Raw genomic sequence first — 10,748 nt, 5'->3', positions numbered from 1 at the left:
CTGTAGCATTATCATTTATAAGATTTAGCGTTAAGCTCAGAGACTGCAATACTCATAGTTCAGCTCTTATTCACTAAATGCTGATCCAGATCCTAAGAGAAAATTATTATGTTATCAGTATAAACATAACAGGTCTTACCTTTTAAATCTGTCAGGAGAATTTTTATGAGACTGAAATGTTGAAGAAGCCTTTTTAAATCTTAGATGGTATTATAACTAGGCTAAATTCCCTAGAAGGGGGTTCTACTTTTTTTTTTTCCTGATAGCTGGTTTTCATTCAAAGAAGATGCTCTAATATTCTGAGCTTGTATAGCACTTTTATAACAGATTTTCTAAGACACAGCATGTAGTGAATGTCGTCTCATAAGCTGCTTGACGCTTCAGCTGATGTCATCAGCTGAAAAATTCCAACTACTACCAGTTCCTACTACAGTTAAATCTGTTACACGTGAAAACTAAGAAATGAGAGTTCATGTTTGTCTGGACTATAAATAAGCATGAAATTATTCAGATGCTTTCTGTATGATCATCATATGTTAACTTTCACCTAGTAAGGCCCGTTTCAGGTAAGCACTTAGGCAGGTATTTCAAGCTATCTACTTCTCTAAGCATATGATTAAGAGCTTTCCTCTAGAGCGACCCTCATTATCATTCTTATGACTTAAATAAGGTTGGCTATGTCTACACACCAACTTAACTTGGGGAAAAGATTCAGCTTTTCAAATTAACATATTGAAGGTCTGCATTTTCCTCATTTATAATATTAAGTTCCTTCCTTCAGAGAATGAGAAACATGTTCAACTATTTTGGAAGAGATTGTCAGGGACTGCTGATTTTTAACTCCTCTTCCCTCCTGGCCAGGTTTCAAAATCACTAGGTTTTATAGGTCTCTGAATCTGCTATTGAAAATTTTACTATTGACCAGTTCTGATGCTACTTCTGTTTACTATTTGATCAATGTCTGGAAATGCATTCCTCTGCAGGAAAAATATGATCAGTAAAGACAGATATTTTTTGTTTTGCTGAAAGATGGCAATCTTTTAGCAATACTTCTAAGGCTATGAAACTGCGCTGTTGTTTTGCAGTAGGATACATGGTATTGAGTTTCAAGAGCTTTAAGAGCTTTTAAAGCTTCAAGCGCTTTAAGTCATTGTATCCCTAATGCAAATGGCTCCTTATAGGATTTTTAGGTTTGGTTGTTACCTTTTCCTAATCATGTGTGCTATCATCCAGTATTATAAGTGGTTCTCCTCAAAGCTCACTTGTCTGATGTAAAAATACCCTTTTCCCCCCCTATTTTTTCTGCCTCTAAAGGAAATGCATTAAAACAAATCTGATATAAAAATGCAGGTTTCATTTAGGGCATGTTTCCAGCTTAAAAAAAATACTTTAAAAAAGCTCCTCCTTTATAGTGATTTAATGAAAATGAAAAGTAACAGAAGTGTCCTTAATGTAGTATTACATTTTTTATGCTGATACACAAAATTCCTATGAATGAAGTTGTTCAAAGTCCTTAAAAGCACCTTTTAAAGCACTGTACATTCACATATGCCAAAATTTTTGCTGGCATGATAACATCATCCAAAAAACAAGTCACACCTTTCTCTGTAACTAATTGGTGTGACTGTTCAGTATTCTTGGTCTGATTGTGCTGTTACAGATTCTTCATTGCAAGATGATGATCTGTAGAAAACCATGGAAATAAATATTTGCTTTGTTTCTTACAGATAATACTCGAAGAAAAGAGCAAAAGCTTTTCCAGCTGTTTTTCTTAGTGTAATCAGGTTCAATCCAGTTATGGCTTCAAGAACTACTAATGCAGGTAATTGTTTAATATTTCATAGTAGGCCACCCCAAAAAAAAAAAAGCATTGGTGTTCTAAAAATGGAACGTAAATACTCAAGTAGTAAATTTCTAGTTTTCATAAATGATCTGGTAGTATAGGTTCAAATCTATGCAAAAATGACTACTTCAGCATTGTACTGATCCTGCTAAATGAGATCTTAGCAATATCTGTGTATGGGTTTTGGATTAAGCTTTTTCTACTTATGTGATATTGTCACTGAACAGATTTTCAGCCCTTGTAAGTAAAGTATATTTTTCTTACTGGCTCTTAACAATCTACAGATTATTGCTATGTCGAGAAAAAAATATCAAAATGTCAGGAAAAAAATAATCAGGAAAAGTACTTCATTAATGCATATCCAGAATTCAGACACCCTTAAAAATGTTGATGTGGGTTTTTTTGTGTTTGTGCAACAAAGACAGGCTTTGTGCCAAGTTTGGAAGGTAGTCTGGGAGGAATGGAACTTAGTAAATCTTCACTGTATATACTTCTAAATACTTAGCAGAAAGCAATTTATGAGCTGCTTAACACAGAAGTTAATCAAATCACAGCTGGCTAGAGCCAAGACAGATAAGCCAAACAATCTTTTGACAACCTGTCCATTTCAAATGCAGCTAACTGATGTACAGATTTATCATATGGCTATAGGACTGTAAGGTTCAGGAGTAAAAGGCACAATTTTAATGAGTTTTGCTCAGTTACTACTGAAGAATATACTATGAGGATTGAGTAATGATTTTTCTCAGAAAGCACTTCCTAAACTATCTGTGCAACAAGAGTCAAGTGTGTTACAAAATGCCATCTCTGATTTTGTTTTTAATGTCTAGTTTGTCCTGGTGATTGGCACAAATTTGGCTTAGAATTGTCAAATGGTTTGGGTTGGAAGGGACCATAAAGAACATCTTGTTCCAATCCCCCTGCATGGGCAGGGACACCTCCAACCAGACAAGATTGCTTAAAGCCCTATCCAGCCTGGCCTTGAACACTTCCAGGGAAGGGGCAGCCACAATTTCCCTGGACAACCTGTGCCAGTGTCTCACCACTGTCACAGTGAATATTTTCTTCCTAATGACTAAAAAAAATGTAGCAAAAAAATACTATTTAAAGATTTCAAATTAAAAAAAATATCTCATGGAGCACTGAAAAACACATCAAGAGAGAAACTGCAGTCTTTAATCACATGGGCATTGTTGTGCACACAAGTGATCTTTTGGAATTTAGTGGAATGCTCTCATGAATAAAGGTTTCTGGAAATGACCTCTATTTTCTTGTGCTTGTTTGTTGAAAAATAGAGGTATTTTTATTAATTAAGATGAATTATTCTGGTATTTTCCATAGGGGAAGTTTTTGAAGGCAACCAAAACATTACTGTCCAAGATATTTGTCTTGCTTTACATACGGTGTTTCATCACTGTCAGAAAAACTCCCTGTGTAGTTCCAACTGAATCCTCACAAACATTTAAATCCTCTACTGGAGGGGCAGTTGATTTAATTGGGAGTCAACATACTTTTTAAGCTTACAAAAAAAAAAAAATATTCAATAACATTTTTTTTAAATCAACTCTAGACCTGAGTATGATTAACAGGAAAATCTCTCTACAGCACTAGAAGGAATAATTAAGCTGTAAATTTAGTCTGTGTTTGCCAAATGGGAAACAATATTTTTTACTGCAGGCTCTCCCCCACCCCAACTTTATCTGTCTAGATAAACATAATTAAGTAATGGATGATGGTTTGTTAGCATTTTATTACATGTGTTTGCAAGGGCATTAAGAATAATCATAAAATGCACAACAAATATGATAGGTATTGAGGTTTTCAGCAGGGGAAAACGTGACTTTTTAAAATCTGGGCTGGAAAAATGTATTCCTACAAATTAACTATTCCTCTATGCAGAACAGCAATTGAGATGCTGCTGCCTTAGTTGATTTACATACACTAATTGCTAGTTCCTATTAAGCACTGAGTGGTCACCTGCTCAATAATATTAATAAATTAATATTTTCAGATAGTAGTTATTCACAAATAGCAGGAAACACTGAATTCGCTTTAGATTTTAGAAATGAAATTGGATTACCCTTTAGGTTAGGAACCTACTTGCTGCTTTGCTATGCAAACAAAATGACCTAGTTAGGCTGTCAAATTTTTTTTAAAGTGTATGTTATATAAAATTACATGTATGTGTGTGTTTATATAATGGAAAAAGTTTCAAGCAGATAGGGATGGAAATATTTAATTCTTTCTGCACTCTAAGTCACCTGATCAAAATGTCTACTGAAGTGACTCATTTATATTTGCCTGGTAAATAATTATGTTCATATTTTGCTGGTGAACCTTTAAAGCAGATCCAATTCTCCATATGCAAGACCTACAGGAGTAATCCATATTTATGGTTAATGCAGTTCAAAGAAAAATCTGAGCTGGCACTTGTAAAACTCCTCGCAGCTGAACTTCCCCAAAAATCCATTTAACAATTTAATTCAGATTATGGCTCATCTGTACTCTAATCAATGCACAACTGACAAATCAGAAAGTATCATAGGCACATTATTCCCTTCCATTCTGTGGCAAAGAGGCCATAGCCTTTACAGGAGAACCAGACTGGAAATGTTCAGTCATGGTACAGTTGGCAGAACCTCTACAGGCTTCACAGTGACATCACCCATAAATTCAGGCCACTGCCTTGGCCTTGGTTTAGCAAGGTACTCACAGCTGGTGAGGCTCAAGCACAGCAATGGCCCTTCTGCTTCTCACTGGATCACTCAATAAAGTATTAAATTGAGTTGGGGTCTTTATATGGGATTACTTTGTGTCCTATTTACTACCAAACAGATGACCCAAAGTATTAGTAGGCTACAGTATTAAAACAACATTGGCTGACAGACATTCTGACTCATTTGTCTCTTTTGCTTTTACCTGGGTTTGATAAAAAGATTTCAAGTCCAGGACAGACAGTTTTGAGATTTTAGTACAACTTATGGTGCGTGCTGGAAAAGCATACCAGAATTCCATATTCTACTTCAATGACAGTGTGGAAGGATTTTTTTAGGAACAACAGTTTCCTCAGTTTTAGAGACAGTTCTCTGCACCTGACTTCTGAAGATAACAAGATAACAAGTTGTGTTTTTTTTTCCCATAGTGCCGCTTGTCACTGGTTTTCCTTTCTTTTAAAAATTCTTGATTCTGTACATACATAGTTTCATTTTCTACAAAATTAAAAAAACTAGCAAGACAGAGATTTTTACTTCTGTTTAATTACTTGTGATTTGGGGAGTATCTTTAGAGATAAGGAGGGTCTCTGCTATTGTTTAAGGTGTGAACACATAAAATATGACAAAAAGCACCATTTAATACCCTAACATATTAAGGGTGACATATGCAGACCTTAGAAAATGCAGATAAGGTTTTGCAGCATTTCTGTTATGCCAAGTCACTTGCCCAACTGAAGAGGCACAAAACCACCACTGCTGGAATTTCAAGTGAAAGCTTAATTTACTTTTAGAACTTAGTGGCTTTCAGTCACATCTGTGGCCAGAGGGCCAGTATTCTGCTCCTGTTTTGTTCCTATTGGCTGCAGTAAGAGCAGACAGAAGGCCACGAAGCCATAATTCAAGAAGAAAGAAGTGAATGTGGGGTGTTTTTGCACAATGTTGCTGATAAATGGAGTTTGAAGGAAAATAGCAATAAGTCAATCTGATGGATGTAATTTGTTTTCTTTTTACCTGGTGTGTTTGTAATACACACTGTTACTTGTTTATTATTGTGATATTTTAATTATTATAAATTAATAGCTTGAACAGTACTTCATCCTGAAAAGGTGGGTAAAAGTGTGCATCAGTCTTAAGGCTGAAAAGCATCGAGGCGAATAGTATGAATTTCCTCCATCTTTCATAGAAAGATAATATTTCAAAGATTTTACATTACTTCAACTAATAAGATAGCAGTTCCTGACATCACTCGGTTCTGGGCTGTTCCTTAGTAAGTCACTATCATTTAGATTGCTTTTTGTTTTGGTTTTTTTCCCCTTTAAATGGATGTTATCTTTACTGTTGGATGAAGTGCTTACAACAATGCAAATCTCAGAGAACCACCAAATTAAATATGGTGGTTCCAAACCAAGTTAATGGTTCTTACTGAAAATAGATGAGATTTGGATCTGGTAAAGATTTTTGAATTTGTTTAAACCCAGCTCTCCCAGCAAAAATTATGTTGCCACTATTTATAAAGGGCAAAACCTAAATGAAATTTTCATTAGGAGTAGGTGTATTTAATTTATGTATCTCTTTTTATGTCTTCATAATGATAGTCTCTAAACTCCAACTATTATAGCAGTTGATTCTCAAAGTCTTTAATGAGAGATGGTTATAGTTATGGCTGTCATGTTTCGTGTCTCCAGTTCTGAAAATATTTCGAGGTGGACAGCTGAAGCTATTGAAAATGATCACCAGCTTTCAGTGTAGTTAGATGCTATATATATATTAAAAAGCAGGCTTTATCTAATTTTTGGACTGCTAAAATCAGAAGTCACTTTACAAAAAAAAACAACCAACCAACCAATCAAAATAACTGTATATTTGTCACCGAAGATACTATGGGTTAATATCAGATCAGAAAATTACTAAAAGAAGAAAATTAAGGTGCTTGTCTCTGATTTGCATAAACATTCAGATGATGTTTTCATTTTTTATCCTTTTGAAATTCTCATATGGTAATATAAAGGCTATAAATCATTCTTGTGAGCTAAAATATAATTTGCTACAGTTAGAAGACAAAGTAAAAGTATTACAACTTCAGTGAAATTTGAATGCATTCCACATTCAATTTTTTTAATAAGAACAGTAAATAACAGGCTATTTTGAAATATGATTAATGATCTCTTCCAAAATGTAATGATAGCTTACTTTAGTTGCAGCAGGTTTTTTATAGCAATAGACAGCTTTATAAAAACCATTCTTACAGCATACACATAATTTTAAAGAGCTGGAATGAAGTTTTGGAGCAAGTCCATTCATTTAATTTATTCAAGTATGACAAGTACTAGGAATATCTTTGATAACCTAAATCTCATCATACCCTGGAAGCTGCCTTACCTTTGAGGATTTCAGTTTGCACACAGTAGACTCTTCACAGATGTTTCATATTCTAGAAATTTCCTTTCTACTCGGAGTATTGCTTATCCCCATTGATGAAACATTGTCAATCAGATGCTAAAGATTTATGAAGTAGGTTTAAAAATAATAGGAAGATAAAAACTAATGAAGCCTGTATTAAAAATTTTCCTCTGACGTTGAAGACTCAGAAGAATCATATTTTCAAGATTTTTACTGGAACCATAAACAGTAGTATATATATTTTTTAATTAAGTAAAGCACCAGCCCCTACTTAATCACACAGCTTTAGAAGTTGTAAATTTAAAAATAGGTTTATTATATAAATGAGAAGAAAAAAAGCAGACGTATTATTAGCATTAACTTCTGCATTATAGTGTTCTTTACTTATATTCTAAGCAGATAACTATTTGCAAACAAAATAAACTTCAACCGTCCTGAAAAAATGTAAGAAATATCAAGTCCCCTTGAGAGGAATACATGCGTGTTTCTGCTTTTTGTGAGGCTGTAATTTGATGCTCAGCCCAAGACAGAGAAAGGAGGTATCACATTAATGCTGCTCATCATCAAAAGAAATTATAAGCTGGACTTCATTTTGAAACCACAGATATCTGGCTTGGAAGAAAAAAATAAATGTTTTTTCATTATAATGTTTTGCCTGCTTGTTGCACCTGCTCTTAAAGGAGTTATAACTGTCCCATCACCACGGTATGTGAACATGTTATATAGAGACTACAGCCACACAAAAACTCTCCAGCTGGAGTTACATCCAAGAAAAACAAAAAACCAAAACCAACCAAACAAACAAAACCCCCACCAAAAACAAAACAAAAAACCAAAAACAAAAGGAAAATTACTTTTAAAATTTTACAGTTTTACTATGTGGTCAGGTTTATTCTTGAAGAGAAAGATATGACATTCCTGCTTACCAGTATCATGATAAAGGCCTGTTCTCAACTGGCACACCTGTATTGTCCTTTGTGCAATGCTGTGTTTTTTAACAAAGTTTAACTGTTCATAATAGTTGAAAATATTAAAAGCTATTTCTAGAATAAATAGCAACAAAAGCCAGCCAGCTCTGCACACTGTAATGGGATTTTAATGTATTCTTCTTGTTGGCATAGTGTATTTCTGTGATAATTTTATGTGACAGTGTAATTAAACTGGAATACAATTCCCATTTCCTATGTATTTTATATATTTATCATAATTTATTCCTTTACTTTCTTGCTCTGCTATAAATATTATTGTAAGGAGAGTTAAATAAGTTAAACCAATGCAATTACTTTCACAGATTGAAATTAACTTCATATATCAATTTATACTGGTTTGTATACAGCATCTACTATTTGCCCTGTACAAATAAATGCAATTGTTGCAGTATATTTACAGTGTCACTACGGTTTCCATGTTTGCTCTCCTTTTGACTAATGTTCTATATGTTAAAACTTGACATTTTAACAGTATTTTCAAACAATTTCATTCATTATCAAATAACCATTTATTACATTCTGGCAATTTCAAACCATTTACTGGACCCTCTAGACATCGCTAAACAATGATTTATCAAGGAATATGCAAATTTTAGTGCTTATCACAGCAAATACAAGAAGTAACATTAAACAGTGACTTGACAACAGCTCTGACTATATTATTTTTCTTCTTTTAATCTTGATGAGTCATATTTAGTAATAGCAGCTTGTAAATGTGCTGGAAATAAAGGACAATATTCTGGATTGCTCCACTGCAGAAGGTGCTGCCTAGTTTGCTCAGTTCTTTTGTATTCTTGAGGGATAAATTGGAAACAGTGGAACACAACAGACATATCTCTTACTGTCTCTTTCTTTTCTTATGGTGCCTATTACACCACAACATTGTTATGTGTAACAGTGCTTTTCACATTTTATTTGACGTTGAATGTAACAAAATCCACCTGTAGCCAAATCTGTATTGATTTTTGCTTACCAAGGCTGAATAGTAGTGATAGAAAGGATTTTCAATTCTATTCTCAGGAAAAATCTCCCCCTTCCCCATGTACTAGCTAACAAATAGGACTGATTCAATTCCGTATGTCATGAATTGGCTGCAAAATACTGTCCTATTCCTGTTGAACTGTGAGAGAACAGACTGATACCCACAAACAATAATTTTAGGTCTCTGGAAGCATTTAGGTGCAAACTTTATAAGGCAGTAGTATTGGAGGGAGACATCTCAATTCTCAGATATCTCAATAATCATTGCTGAGCTCACACATTCAGCTCAACATTAAGTAAATTGAAAGGCTTAAATATTACAGCAGATATTAACAGGTGCAGTTTCAGAGTTTCTATGACTTGGAGTATTCTTAATTTGTGAGGTTCATATCCAGACTATAGCTGAACAAATATCATTAGCGCTGAGTTTAAATGATCCCTAAATCAATAGTTTGGCATTGTTGATCTGTACTACACTAACATTGAGCAGCTCCAGATAAAGTCAAGGTCTCACTGCAAAACTAACAGCTTAACATCATTGCTGCTCGAAAGAATTTATAGTCTACACAGTTTGTTTATGAATTGGACTAATAAGGGACCACACCTTAGATTGTGACCTTCCTTGGCCAAGTTCATGAAGAGTGCAGAAATGAAAATAACACACGTTTTCTATATGTCTGTCTTAGTTTCAAAGGCACCAAAAGCTTTTGATTGATTATCTCTAATTCAGCAGTGGTTATCAGGACTGCTACTCCTGTTACTGCTTCCCATGATTAGAGCCAGCAAAGAGAGCTCTACGCATTAACCTAATAATGTAATAATTTGGTTTAAATTGCCACAGCTTTCAACTTGTGTGGATAAAGCAGGCTGTAAAACTGGAGTAGGAAAGGAACAGACAATGTTTTGTTCTGCAGTGTGATGTCCTCAACTTAGATGGGTGCAGCTACCTTTGGTAACTTCAACAGCCAGTGCAACAACAGGCACTGTGGAGCATGACCTGGGACCCTTACACATGCAGGAAGGTAAAATCTTGTTTGCTTGCTGAAAGTCTCCTATTCCTAGCTGAAGGACTGCAGTTCTTTACCTTTACCTTTGTTTAATACTGTATCTCAAAGCTTATGTATTTACCTGTGGTGACATTAGCTAATGTTTTGAATTGTGGAGGGGAATGTTGGTGTTTGGTTTCATAAAGTTTTTTGTTTGTTTTTTGTACACCAGCTGTACTAGTATTCTGTGAGAATTTTGCCAGGCTATTAGGGTATGACCAAGCCCAAAGTACATTTACAGACTGAAAAGCTCATCCAAAACCAGTAACTAATAAATAATTAATTTTAGCACAATTGAACAGCTTAGTTGTCTTCTCAAACTTGCACAGATAATTTTTAGAAATTGTTCACCTATTTATTAATCACAGTAATTCTTGATTCACTGCCACTTTAAACAAAACTGTTACTGAAGTCAGGTAAGCCAGATCAGGCACAAAAAGTTTTGACATAACCCAATCACTTAATTTTAAGTCATATTGTGTGATTCCAGAATAAGTGAACCATTACAGCCTTGTCTTTGCTTATTAAAAATAAAAAATTCTCTTAAAAATTAAACTATCTGAGGACCCAGTGCAGACAATTGTAAGCATTTAATCATTAGAGAAAGTCGAGCTGAAATCAATCACAGGTCAGAGCTGAAGGTGTGCTCAGAATCAGGTACCTCAAATTAAAGCAGTTAAGGCACAGATGTGTCTGTAGCCAAACACACTAATGAGCCTTAGAGAAATACCATTGTGTTTTCTTCATTTTATTTCAATCAGCCTAAAGACAAAGT

The sequence above is a fragment of the Calypte anna genome, chromosome 10 (assembly GCF_003957555.1).
Source record: "Calypte anna isolate BGI_N300 chromosome 10, bCalAnn1_v1.p, whole genome shotgun sequence".
Classification (NCBI taxonomy): Eukaryota; Metazoa; Chordata; class Aves; order Apodiformes; family Trochilidae; genus Calypte; species Calypte anna.
This window is presented reverse-complemented; position numbering follows the sequence as displayed.